The 14,484-nt window shown below is 42.6% G+C and overlaps 1 protein-coding gene across 2 annotated transcripts in view; it reads left to right on the top strand.

Annotated features, from left to right (window-relative positions):
- Window positions 1-14,484, top strand: part of LAMA2 (laminin subunit alpha 2) — a 943,701-nt gene that overhangs the window by 607,077 nt on the left and 322,140 nt on the right. The window lies entirely within an intron of this gene.

A 14,484-nucleotide genomic window follows, 5' to 3' on the forward strand; every position in this document is an offset into this window, starting at 1 on the left:
AAGTGCAGGTGTCATAAGCATATGTCAGATATACACATCTGCAAATTTCCTCAATGTGTACAAGTATGCAGAATGCAGCGTAAAAGGAGCATCAGAATGTTAGTTACAAATTCAGGGTAGGGGATAACTAGTAGCTCAGTAAGTTTAACCACTAGGCTCACTTAGATTTCCCCTAAGTGAATGGAGTAACAGTGTGTGTGCTTGACTGGCACTTCATTCATTCCCTATGGGACTTCTGAACATTGCTGAGCACTGAACTCCATGTTTGTATCTCCATTGTAACTCCATTGGACCTCCATTGTTGCTCCATTGACGTGGGGAACAAATTAATGTCCATCTTCATCAGAAGGGACCCTAGTGGCCGACCTCTACCGATCAGCTAGTTATTCTCTTAATTTTAATCTTAAAATAACCCCTTTAAGTTGGACAGCACAATGGCTTTGCGTAAGCAATGAGATCCTGGGTTCAAGTATGACCAGGTGCAACATCGGCATTTTCTCCCATACTTCATAAACATATTGACATCTGGTGTGACCCCATCAACATTCATTACTTCTGCTCAAGTTGCAGAGCACACCAGAGATCAGAGAGATGTAGAGAGTATATTCTACCAACAGCTTACCAAAGTTCCAAGCAGAAGGGCTGCAAAGACAGCATCTTAAAGGGGTACACCCGTGGAAAACTTTTTTTTTTTTTTTTAAATCAACTGGTGCCAGAAAGGTAAACAGATTTGCAAATTACTTCTATTAAAAAATCTTAATCCTTCCAATACATTTTATGGGCTGTATACTACAGAGAAAATGCTTTTCTTTTTGGCTTTCTCTGATATCACAACCACAGTGCTCTCTGCTGACCTCTGCTGTCCATTTTAGGAACTGTTCAGAGCAGCATATGTTTGCTATGGGGATTTTCTCCTGCTCTGGACAGTTCCAAAAATGGACAGCAGAGGTCAGCATAGAGCACTGTGGTCGTAACATCAGAGAAATTCAAAAAGAAAAATATTTCTTCTGTAGTATATAGCCCCTAAAAAGTACTGGAAGGATTAATATTTTTTAATAGAAGTAATTTACAAATCTGTTAAACTTTCTGGCACCAGTTGATTTAAAAAAAAAAAATAATAATTTCCACGGGAGTACCCCTTTAAAGTTTTCCGATGTCAGTTTCTGAATCATATGATCTTGCTAAGCTATTCAACACCTCTGAAAATGATCATTCCACATATGCTTTATGGGGGAAATATGTTATGCTAGTTTTATGGAAATACATTTTTTATGCAATGCTCTCTTTGCATAAAGAAATTTCAAAATTTTTTTACTTTATAAAAAGTAGGTGGTGCTTACTACCTCTTAATAAATTTAGCACAACTTTATTATTGTTTGACATAAGACCAGTTTATAAAACAATGATCTCAATAAATTCGTTCCTAGGTCTAACAAACATTATCCTTTTTATTCATTGCGGCTGACTGGCAAGAAGGGATTACATGATATATTGTTAGACTGCATCGGACACAAGTGTTTCTTTTGCAAAAAAAAAAAAAAAAAAAAAAAAAATCTTCTCTTTACAAATGAGACTTTGTCTGGTACATTAACATAAAGAATATGTCCTGAAGTGTGTGCCTAAAAATGTATCTATTTTGGCATAGCAATGGCCCAAAAAAGTCCCTGGCACTTAAAGCACATCTGTCAAATTCCACAAAAAAAGTTAGACGTTACTTTGTACCTAATCGTGTACATATACTTTTTATGTGTCTAGCACATATATTTCTTTCACATATACCTTCTTCTTAGTGCTCACTGCAGGGCGCATATCTATCTCTTGCTTTCACTTATTGTGCCTTCACTTCCTTCCTGAGTCTGCTGTGCTGTGCTCGGTTTCTTTATCTAAACAATGCAGGCTGCTTTGTAACCTCCCCCTCTCTGTTTTCATGCTGCAGTCTATTACACAGGATAGGAGTGAGCACAGAGAAGTGCTAGCCCCGCTCACACTTCCTGTACTTTGTCCCAGCCTATGCTTTAGCTGGGACAAAGATGATGCAGCATGCGGACAAGGTTATGTTCTGCATGGCATGGGGATCCCTAGTGATCTTTTTTTCTAAGCCATGACTTCTTTAAAAAGGAAATACATTTTTCATGAATTATATTAGAAAGGTTGATGTTTTGTCAGGTTGTGTAGCATATAAAAAGTTTTTGGGTTTAGACAGTGACCATTTAAATTAACATTTGTAACAATACAGATATAAAATAAAACTGTGCGGGTACTCAAACTAGGCTCACATCTTGTTTTTGCCATACCATTTTTGGGTATTTTTATTTTTTTTACAAAACAGATTGCTGAAAAACATATGTACCGTATATACTCGAGTTTAAGCCGAGTTTTTCAGCATGATTTTTCGTGCTGAAAACACCCCCCTCGGCTTATACTCGAGTAAACTCTCCGGCCTCGCGATCTGCTGTCCGGGCATGCTGGGAGTTGTAGTTTTGAAACATCTGGAGGTCCGCAGGTTGAAGACCACCGGGCCTTCGTCATCATCCTTTAGTTTTGTACTCACCTCACCTCAGCAGGACGTTAGGGTGAGCTGGTCCGGGCCATCTGTGCTGCAGGGACCGTCCGGTGGGGAGGGATAGTTGTTCTGGGGTGTCCATCTTCACCGGGGGGTCCTCTTCTCCGCGCTTCGGGGCCGGCCCCGGAATAGTGACGTTGCCTTGACGACGACGCACAGGGACGTTCATGAGCAATGTCCCTGTGCATCGTTGTCAAGGCATCGTCTCTATTCCGGGCCCGTAGCGCGGAGAAGAGGCCCCCCCGGTGAAGATGGACAGCCTGGAACGACTATCCCTCCCCACCAGACGGTCCCTGTGGCACAGATGGCCCGGACCAGCTCACCCTAACGTCCCGCCGAGCGGAGGTGAGTACAAAACTAAAGGGGGTGGGGGGGTTCTGGATGATGTTGAAGGCCGCAGTGGTCTTCAACCTGCGGACCTCCAGATGTTTCAAAACTACAACTCCCAGCATGCTGGGAGTTGTAGTTTTGGAACATCTGGAGGTCCGTAGGTTGAAGACCACTGTATAAATCAGACATTGACAAGCAGTGATGATGAAGGGGGGGGGCTGATGACAGGTGGTGATGATGAAGGGGGGTGGGATGATGACAAGGAGATGATGACAGGCGGTGATGATGAAGGGGGGTGTGGGATGATGACAGGCGGTGATGATGAAGGGGGAATGATGACAGGGGGGGATGATGACAGGGGGATGATGACAGGCGGTGATGAAGGGGGGTGTGTGGGATGATGACAGGGTAATGATGACAGGCGGTGATGATGAAGGGGGGGTGTGGGATGATGACAGGGTAATGATGACAGGCGGTGATGATGAGGGGTTGTGTGGGATGATGACAGGGTAATGATGACAGGTGGTGATGATGAGGGGGTGTGTGGGATGATGACACGGTAATGATGACAGGCGGTGATGATGAAGGGGGGTGTGGAATGATGACAGGGGGATGATGACAGGCGGTGATGATGAAGGGAGGATGATGACAGGGTGATGATGACAGGGTGATGATGATGAGGGTGTTAATGACGGGGGTCTGGATGATGACAGGGGGTTGATGTATTTCCCACCCTAGGCTTATAGTCGAGTCAATAACTTTTCCTGGGTTTTTGGGGTGAAATTAGGGGCCTCGGCTTATATTCGGGTCGGTTTATACTCGAGTATATACGGTAAATGCATTTATATAGGTGCATATATTTTTATATTTTGCCTTTTGAAAGCAAAGGGGGGGAAAAAGAGTGAAAGGAGTCTCCAAAAATCATAAACATTCATATACAAATTAGGCATATGGTAACTTCTTTGATGCCTATAAATCCATTGGAACACTTCTGTAAGCACTTCTGGTTACCTCAAACCTGAATTCAACTGAAAAAGAAGTCTTTTTTTGGACTGTTTTCCGTCTCTAAAAGCAGCCCAAAAACCCTAGTGGGAACAAAACCTAATAGAGCATTACATTTGTTTTTGACTGAAGCTGTTATCGGCCAGCTCTTTTTGCTGCTAATACCTGAAGACACTATTAGATAGCAGTAAACCTACCTAGGGTATTGGAGTTCATGGAAGTGTTTCTAACTAAACAACAAACCCCAGGGGGTAACAGGGTAATATTTAATGTACAACAACTTTAGAGGAACCCCCAAAGAAGTACCCTAAACTAGAAACCCCTAAATGAAATTAGATAAAATGTAACTTTTATTGGATGCAATTAAAATAAACTGAAATTGTGATAATAATAAGACAGAAGTGTTTGTGTGTACCACACTAATTTAAAAATACAGAGTCTACCTAGCACATATAATGACTATGATTGGAAGCCTCTAGGTAGTGTGTGCCACAAATACTGGTATGGCCACTACTGAGGTGCTGAGAGAAATATATGTACTTGTGCTGGTAGATACGCCTGCTATTAAAATACTAGGCACAAGCCAGAGTCCTGACGGTGTTTCGCTGCATCAGCAGTGTCATCAGAGGACTAGCGGCAAGTGAGGCCCGGAAGTGTTACCTGTCCCTTTATAACCCACCCCTATGTGATCACTAACTGTCCTTAATTACCAATAGCAGTGCCGAACACAGTCACGTGTGTAGGTGTCATCGTGTGAAACGCCGTCAGGATTCTGGCTTGTGACTAGTATTTTAATAGCAGGCGTATCTACCAAGTACATATATTTCTCTCAGTACCTCAGTAGTGGCCATACCAGTATTTGTGGCACACACTACCTAGAGGTTTCCAATTATAGTCATTATATGTGCTAGGTAGATCCTGTATTTTTAAATTACTGTGGTACACGCAAATACTTCTGTCTAATTATTATCACAATTTCAGTTTATTTTAATTGCATCCAATAAAAGTTACATTTTATCTAATTTCATTTGGGGATTTCTAGTTTAAGGTACCCCTTTGGGGGTTTCTCCTAAAGTTGTTGTACATGGAAATGTTTCTAAAGCACATCCTCAAATACCCCCAACAGGTCATGTTTTCAGGATTTCCTTAGTCATTCTCATATGGCATGATTCTGGTCAGTGCATCAGGCCTCACCAAAAGTGTTCTCTGTATGGGATATCCTTAAATCAAGACCTTTTAGGGGGTGACTATGCTTGGGAACACTGGTATAGGGTATAAAAGCTAACTGTACTTTCCCTGCAGCTGATGGTAGTTGCTAAACACATTTATTTGTGATTTCTAAGCCAAGTGTCAAGGAGGCAGGACTGAACTTCTCAAGAGCCAAATACAGGCACACTCCCTGGCTTGCCCTCACCTCTCAGATCTTCCATAACTGATGTACAGGGTTCTGTATGTCAGTTAGGATGGGGATGGGAAGTTAGAGTGAGGAGGCATGCCAGGCTGTAGCACTTGAGAAATTCAGTCCTGACTCCTTGACACTTGGCTGAGGAAGAAAAATGTGATTTGACAACCACCGCCCCCTTCAGTGAAGGTATAGTTTGTTTTTTATACACTACCGGCAATCCAATGGTGTCTACAGGTCTAAGCAGCAAATACAGCTGACAGGTTCCCTTTAAATAAGTCTAAAACAATTACAGGTTTTCTTTAATGGAGAAAAAAAATCAGTGTTTCAGTAAACGCTTGCAGCTAGTTTTATTTAACTTCATTGTTCCCTAATGGGAATAAGGGAATTTGGAGCTCTGTATTAGAATGAACAGATACTTATAAAGATATATTTAAAGTAAATTAGCACATCATATCGGACAATATTTATTAAAACCCACAACGAAATACAAAAAAATAAATACTAGAAACAAATAAAAATCATTATCATATACTGTGTATTACATTTTGACTACCACTTAAAAGAGATTCCTGCAGATATATTGTTTTTCTTGAGGTCTGTGTGTGTGGTATGGGCAAGCCATGTGAATGAATATGCAGTCAGTCACCTGTCCTCATTCATCAGACCCGCTGCTCCTCTTCCTGTTACCGTATTCTATTTCTGTCATTTCTTTCCTGTCCGCTTCAGCAGTCATCATACCCCAGCTAAGCGGCTGGCTGTGATGTTAATGACTTTAGAAACCGCTCACATCAGTACTATGCAGGATTCAGTTACTTTAATTCAGAAAAACTCCACTGGACATCAAGTCTAGTTTCTTGTGCGGATGAAACAGTGTATTGCTACCACAGCTAAACCATGAAGGTCAGGATACAGCATAGAATTATTAGCTTGTAATTTGCATTTCCAATTATAATATACTGCCAATTATAATATACTGCTACAAATATATCACGTACCTGTACTCAAATATCAACTCCTAGAAACAATTACATAGACTTAACAACGTAATATTCAAAAAAAATATATTGGGACATTTATAATCATTGCTTTGGTAAGTAAGGTTTGTAGGCATTTGTTCTTGCTGTTGGTTTTGCTTATGTCTGTATGACACATTTATTATAGGGTGGGCCATTTATATGGATACACATTAATAAAATGGGAATGGTTGGTTATATTAACTTCCTGTTTGTGCCACATTAGTATATGTGAGGGGGGAAACTTTTCAAGATGGGTTGTGACCATGGAGGCCATTTTGAAGTCGGCCATTTTGAATCCAAATTTAGTTTTTTCAATAGGAAGAGGGTCATGTGACACATCAAACTTATTGGGAATTTCACAAGAAAAACAATGATGTGCTTGGTTTTAACGTAACTTTATTCTTTCATGAGTTATTTACAAGTTTCTGACCACTTATAAAATGTGTTCTATGTGCTGCCCATTGTGTTGGATTGTCAATGCAATCCTCTTCTCCCACTCTTCACACACTGATAGCAACACCGCAGTAGAAATGCTAGCACAGGCTTCCAGTATCCGTAGTTTCAGGTGCTGCAGAATGGGCAAAACAAAAATTGGAACAGGGCCCTCAGTTTACACAGAAGATTTTGTTCAGTGATGAGGTAAACTTTTATGTGAATGGTGAAGTTAACAAACAAAACCACTGCTATTGGTCTGACACTAACCCACATTGGATAGATCCCTCCAAGACAGTTGGAACACAAAAATTGATGGTATAGTGTGGTATATGGGGTACAAAGATAGTGGGGCCATTCTTCATCAATGGAAACCTCAAGGCCACTGTATATGCGAAATTGCTACATGACGATGTGTTTCCCTCTTTATGCACTGAAGCTGGCACGTTCCTTGAGTTTTTCCAGCAAGATGGTGCACCACCCCATTATTGGTGTTAAATCTGAGTATTCCTAGATGAACCTTTTTCTTGGAAAGTGGATTTGTCATCGTGGGCCAGTTGAATGGCCCCCAAGGTCTACCGATCTGACCCCCTTAGACTTTTATCTTTGAAGGCAATTGTCTATGCTGTGAAGATACGAGATGTGCAGCACCTGAAACTATGGATACTGGAAGCCTGTGCTAGCATTTATCCTGCGGTGTTGCTATCAGTGTGTGAAGAGTGGGAGAAGAGGGTTGTATTGACAATCCAACACAATGGACAGCACATTGAACACATTTTATAAGTGGTCAGAAACTTGTAAATAACTCATGAAAGAATTAAGTTACGTTAAAACCAAGCACATCATTGTTTTTCTTGTGAATTTCCCATTAAGTTTGATGTGTCACATGACCCTCTTCCTATTGAAAAAACAAAAGTTTGATTCAAAATGGCCGACTTCAAAATGGCCACCATGGTCACCACTCATCTTGAAAAGTTTCCCCCCTCACATATACTAATGTGCCACAAACAGGAAGTTAATATAACCAACCTTTCGCATTCCCTTTCCATATAAATGGCCCTCACTGTACTATCACAAGGGGTTGATAAATTTGGCTCACATAAACAAAAAACAATAAATCACTTTGAAATACCATTTTTGTTAACACACATAAGCAAAAACCAATAAATTACTTCAGAACACTAATTTGCAGCTTTGAAAAAAATGTGCGATATATGTCTTTATTACATTTTTTACCACTTTTTTCCCCTAAATGTACTCCTTTTTTATTTATTTATAGTTTTTTTTACTTCTCATTTCAGATCCATGTGGATTGCTTTAGATACAAAGGAGTACAGTGACCAGCGTTTGTTTGTTTTTTGGTTTAATGTTAATAAAATGGTTAATGAGGGCTTTTGGGGGGGAGTGTTTTTTTGGAATAAATATTTTTGTAAACATGTTATGTGTTTTTTTTTTTTGACAGGCTTAGTAGTGGAAGCTGTCTTATAGACGGAATCCATTGCTAAGCCGGGCTTAGCGTTAGCCACAAAAACAGCTAGCGCTAACCCACAATTATTACCCTGTAACCCTCCACCACAGGGGTGCCGGGAAGACCCAGTACCAACAGGCCCGGAGCGTCAAAAATGGCACTCCTAGGCGGTAACAGGCTGGCGTTACTTAGGCTGGGGAGGGCCAGTAACAATGGTCCTCGCCCACCCTGGTAACGTCAGGCTGTTGCTGCTTGGTATTTGGCTGAGAATAAAAATAGGGGGAACCCTATGCTTTTTTTGCATAAATAATTAAATATTTAAAAAAATGCATAGGATTCCCCGTATTTTTATTTTCAGCCAAATAACAACCAAGCAGCAACAGCCTGATGTTGCCAGGGTGGGCAAGGACCATTGTTACTGGCCATCCCCAGCCTAAATAATGCCAGCCTGTTACCGCCTAGACCCAGGAGCGCCATTTTTGACACTCCGGGCCTGTTGGTACCAGCTCTTCCTGGCACCCCTGTGGCATTGGGTACCGGGGTAACAATTGGGGGTTAGCGCTAGCTGTTTTTGGTGCTAAAGCTAAGCCCCGGCTTAGTAATGGACTCCGTCTATTAGTCAGCTTCCACTACTGAGCCTGTCAAGTAAATAAAAAAACACATGTTTTAAAAAAATGTATTCCAAAAAAAACACTCCCCCCTACCATTTTATTAACATTACACAGAAGGAAAAAAAAACCGCTGGTCATCGATGCAGTCCACCAAATCCAAAGTAGTTCACAGGCTACACGGATCTGAAATGAGAAAAAAAAATAGGCATCTTCGGTGCCGCACGACTACAACTCCCAGCATGCCCTAACAGTAAGGTTATTCTGGGAGTTGTAGTCATGTGGTGCGGGAGAAGTGCGGGCAAGCGACAAGCTTGTCCCCTACCCCCCTCCTGCATGCCCTTACAGTAAGGACATGTTGGGAGTTGCAGTTGTGCGGCAGGTGACCAGCTTGTCACTGGCCCCCGCTGCACAACTACAACTCCCAGCATGCCTTTACTGGAAGGCCATTCTGGGAGTTGTAGTTCTGCAAGCCATGGAAGCGGCCTGTAATGCGCTCCACTCCCTGGCCCATAATTTCATATTTCCCGCCATGTCCCTTACAGTGAGGGCATGCTGGGAGTTGTAGTCTTGTGGAGATGGGGGCGCGGGCGGGTGGGAGACAAAGGGGGCATGTAAAGCAGTGTCCCTGCCCCCTCAATAAGTTAGGTAGAGTAGGGGGGATAGCATCAGATGGAGTCCGGGCGGCTGCAGAGTGATGCCAGCCCGGGCTCGTTTTAACATATGACGGAGCCGCAGAGTTTCTATATCCCGTGCTTTAATATCAAATTTCCCACAGGGTCCTGTGATTGGCTGCTCAGTCCCAGCCAATCACGGGACCCAGCGGGAAATGAGAAATTACAGTAGAGACTAGAAAAACTCAGCGGCGCCGAGGTAGGTTAAAAGGAGCCCAGGTTGGCATCACTCTGCAGCCGCCCGGGCTCCATCTGATTCTATCCCCGCTACCCTAACTTACAGGGATTATCCAGGAAAAAACTTTTTTATATATATCAACTGGCTCCAGAAAGTTAAACAGATTTGTAAATGACTTCTATTAAAAAATCTTAATCCTTTCAGTACTTATGAGCTGCTGAAGTTGAGTTGTTCTTTTCTTTCTAAGTGCTCTCTGATGACACGTGTCTCGGGAACTGCCCAATTTAGAAGCAAATCCCCATAGCAAACCTCTTCTACTCTGTGCAGTTCCTGAGAGAAGCAGAGATGTCAGCAGAGAGCACTGTTGCCAGACAGAAAACAACAACTCAACTTCAGCAGCTGATAATTATTGAAAGGTTTACAATTTTTTAATAGAAGTAATTTACAAATCTGTTTAACTTTCTGGAGCCAGTTGATATATTTTTTTCCCCCCTGGAATAACCCTTTAATGACGAGTACACTGATTAACATCCCCTCCCCCTCACCTCCCATCCGCCCGCACCGCACCGCAAACAAATCGTACATGGAAATGGCACAGTATGCTAGTGCCGAGTAATAAATGTTTACAAACATTTAACATGAGACAAAAAAACATATGCAAATGAGATACATAATAGGAAAAATATAGATATCCATAGGTCTGCCTCAGATCTCCCACTGCCCTGTGAATGACGGAGAATAAATTACACAATCCCTAGGCCACAGTGATTATTCATTAAGCACATACATGTAGATAAGTTAACAAAAAATGCCAGAAGTAGGGCCAAATATGCCAAGTCCCCTATAGGCCAGCCAGCCCGCCAGTTACTCAACCATTACCTGAAGGTCAAACACAAACACTTCCCAAATGCACAGTTAGTGTTACGCTTGATAACCATGCAGTGACCATGCATTGACATGCCATGATTAAGGGTCCTGTCTGACCCGAAACGCGTTGGTTTTTTGTGCTGACCATGTGTCCTCCATAAAGAAATCCTGTTTTTTGCATCCTACCTCGCTGGACATCACATGTTTTTGCATGTAGTGACAAAGGTATATAATTAGATATATCATCCTTCTATATATTACTTAATCTATCTGTAGTGTGAATGGCCCTCAAATGTCCAAATAAAGTTAGATATGGCAGATGATAATGTAGGCTGAAGTGGCTGGTCAGAGGTGGTAACATCACTCAAGGGGCTGGGCTGTAGCTCAGCGACAAGATCCAGCCAAGCCTCCTAAGACAGATGATAGCTTGGAAGAAAGAAGAGACAGAGGTGATATAATAGAAACTAGAAACTAAATAATGTTTTAGTCCTATTATTTTGTAAGATAACATGGCAAAGAATGGCACCCAAGGTAAATAAATTACGGCCAAAACTCAGGACCTCCAAAAACATTCTACCATGATATCCTATTTTTCTTTTGAGAGCTCTGTTTTTTTTGCCACAGTATACAATAGCATGTATTTCCGAGCCAAGTCTAGTTATGTATAGAATTTTCGTATTATAGCCATGTTTAGAGTGTTGATAAACCAAAGCAGAAATCTGTTCAGTGCAGCCATAATAATTTCAGGACTTCATCTAGGTTATTTAAAGGCTATCTCTGGCTTCTAACATGAAAGCCCTGTAATTGCATTTAGAATTACACTTTTCTCCTAAATTTATCAATTTACTCCCCTTACTCAGATAGCGTCATATATTTTTATGCTATACAATTCATTGAGATGTGTTATAATTAATCTGGCTTGTCCTTGTGGTGAGTTTCAGACACATTATATGTATTTGCCTAATAAATATTGCAGTAAAATATATGGCATCTGCCAGCTTTTTACTAAAAAGTTCTATGTTGCCAGTCGACTGTAACAAAATCCAAAATATTTCAGGGAGTTAATTAGGAATTTAGCTTCAGGCATTATGTTCCAGAATCCACTGTACTTTATCATCATGGAACATTAATATTCTCACTGTCTGCAATTCACTAGCTGCTACATTAAGATCCTTTGCAATTGCCCGACACTCATTCAACACATTCATTTAAAATCCCTGAATACATGCATTTAGGATGTGATAGGTATTACTATGGTGGTATTTTGTTTAAAGTGCGGCACCACTTTGTTTCCAATGATGTAGGGTTTGAGGGGAAGTGTTTCTTTCTAGTCACTCACATCTTGTTTTCTTTTTTTCCTTCTAAATAAATTAAACAACAATTACTTGAATTGGTTTTTGGGACCTAAATAAAAGTAAAAAAAAAAAAATCTAGATGTATAGCAGATTCCTATGTAATCTCCCTATGCACTTTTTTCCCTTTTTTTTTTTTTTAACAAATATATGCAGTTCTGTCCTGTATGTTCACATGCCGAACTTACTTTTCTTGCCTCTTCCCTTAAAGGGGTACTCTGCCCCTAGACATCTTATCCCCTATCCAAAGGATAGGGGATAAGATGTCTGTTTGCGGGGCTCCCGCAGCTGGGGACCCCCGCAATCTCTCCTGCAGCACCCCAGTATATCAGCAGCACGGAGCTATGTTTGCTCCGTGGCTGATGACGGGCGATACAGGGGCCGGTGTATCGTGACTTCACGGCTCGCCCCCTTGTGATGTCAAGCCCCACCCCTCAATAAAAGTCTATGGGAAGGGGCGTGGCAGTCATCAATCCTCCTCCCATAGGCCTGCATTGAGGAGGGCATGATGTCATGAGGGGACGGGGCATGATGTCCCGATACACCAGCCCCTGTATCACCCGTCATCAGCCACGGAGCAAACATAGCTCCATGATGCTGATATACTGGGGTGCGGCAGGAGAGATCGCGGGGGTCCCCAGCGGCGGGACCCCCGCGATCAGACCTCTTATCCCCTATCGTTTGGATAGAGGATAAGATGTCTAGGGGCGAAGTACCCCTTTAACATACACAACATTCCTAGAGGCTGGGATCTAGTCGCCACTAATATCTGCCTACCTAGTCCCTGTCCTTAAAGGAGCACTCCAGTACTGAACAACATATCCCCTACCCACAGCATAGAAGATAAGTGTCTGATTGCGAAAGGGTCTGACCATTGGGGCCCCCGCAATTTCTTGCCCGGTGCACCACTCTCCCATGCACTGAGATCAACACGCCCCCTCCATGCATCTCTACGGGAAAACTGGAAATACATGAGCGATGTATCTCCGGCTCTCCCATATCGGTGCATGGAAAGGGCGTGTCGGCCCCTCCTTCGTGCATGGGGAGAGCCATGGTGCTGGGAAGGATAGGGGATGGATAGGGAATCCCCATACAACTCCCGGTTATCCTATCATTATTAAAACTGGGATATGCTTCAGTTTATATAAGGACCTGACAAAGAGAGTTGTATACTTTATAAACAAGTTTGTCCATACCTTCCACAATAAATTCTGCTTTTATTTTATAATTTCCTGTACTTTATACCTGCTGGTTTGCACCTTCGCCTCCCTCTTCCACACTTTCCTGCCTTTCAGTGTATGAGCAAAAGCCGGAAGTGTATTTAAATGGAATGGCAAATATAAAGGAAGGACTTATACTTCTCCATCCTGCTGGATCCACTTCTGATTTTGGATCAAAAACTGCAGTAGCAGTTTAAAAAAAAAAAACAATTTTCAGAAAAAAAATCTGTTTGGAAACCTAGCTTCCGAGTGACAGTCGGCTGTGGTGGTTCTAAACCCCACTGTACAAAACATATTTTTTTCTAACTTTGACATACTTTACCTTACATGAGCAATATTCTGGTGCATGAACATTATTTGTATAGTGTAATGCCCCATGGTTTTGTCCAATAGAAGCTAGTGGAAGCCATAATGTAACATTTACTCAATAAATAGTACCAGCCTGCAGCTAAAAGCACTAAGGCTACATAATCCTCAAATCTGATGTAGTCCACAATATTCTGCTAATCTGTAAAACAACAAAAGAAATAAACAGAAATAAAAAAAATGTTCAAAGAAAAATCACACTTACCTCTCCTAAATCCAGTGTTTTTTTTCTGCTTACTGCTAAAGAATTTTGTGTGCAAATTGAGAAAGTTTTCCAGATGTTGGTAAGTGATATCTGTAGTAGTTGTTGTTACGCCGAGCGCTCCGGGTCCCTGCTCCTCCCCGGAGCGCTCGCGGCGCTCTCCTCTCTGCAGCGCCCCGGTCAGATCTGCTGACCGGGAGCCCTGCACTGACATTCACGATGGGGATGCGATTCGCATAGCGGGACGCGCCCACTCGCGAATCGCATCCCAAGCCACTTACCCGTCCCGGTCCCCGGCTGTCATGTTCTGGCGCGCGCGGCTCCGCTCTCTAGGGCGCGTGTGCGCCAGCTCTCTAGGATTTAAAGGGCCAGTGCACCAGTGATTGGTGCCTGGCACAATCAGTCTAATTAGCTTCCACCTGCTCTCTGTCCATTTAACCTCACTTCCCCTTTCCTTCCTTGCTGGATCTTGTTGCCTTGTGCCAGAGAAAGCGTTTAGTGTTGTCCAAAGCCTGTGTTTCCAGACCTTCTGCTATTGCCATTGACTACGAACCTTGCCGCCTGCCCCGACCCTCTGCTACGTCTGACCTTGCCTCTGCCTAGTCCTTCTGTCCCACGCCTTCTCAGCAGTCAGCGAGGTTGAGCCGTTGCCGGTGGATACGACCTGGTTGCTACCGCCGCAGCAAGACCATCCCGCTTTGCGGCGGGCTCTGGTGAAAACCAGTAGCAACCTAGAACAGGTCCACCGACACGGTCCACGCCAATCCCTCGCTGACACAGAGGATCCACATCCAGCTAGCC

This window comes from Hyla sarda, chromosome 3 (genome assembly GCF_029499605.1).
Source record: "Hyla sarda isolate aHylSar1 chromosome 3, aHylSar1.hap1, whole genome shotgun sequence".
NCBI classification, from domain to species: Eukaryota; Metazoa; Chordata; class Amphibia; order Anura; family Hylidae; genus Hyla; species Hyla sarda.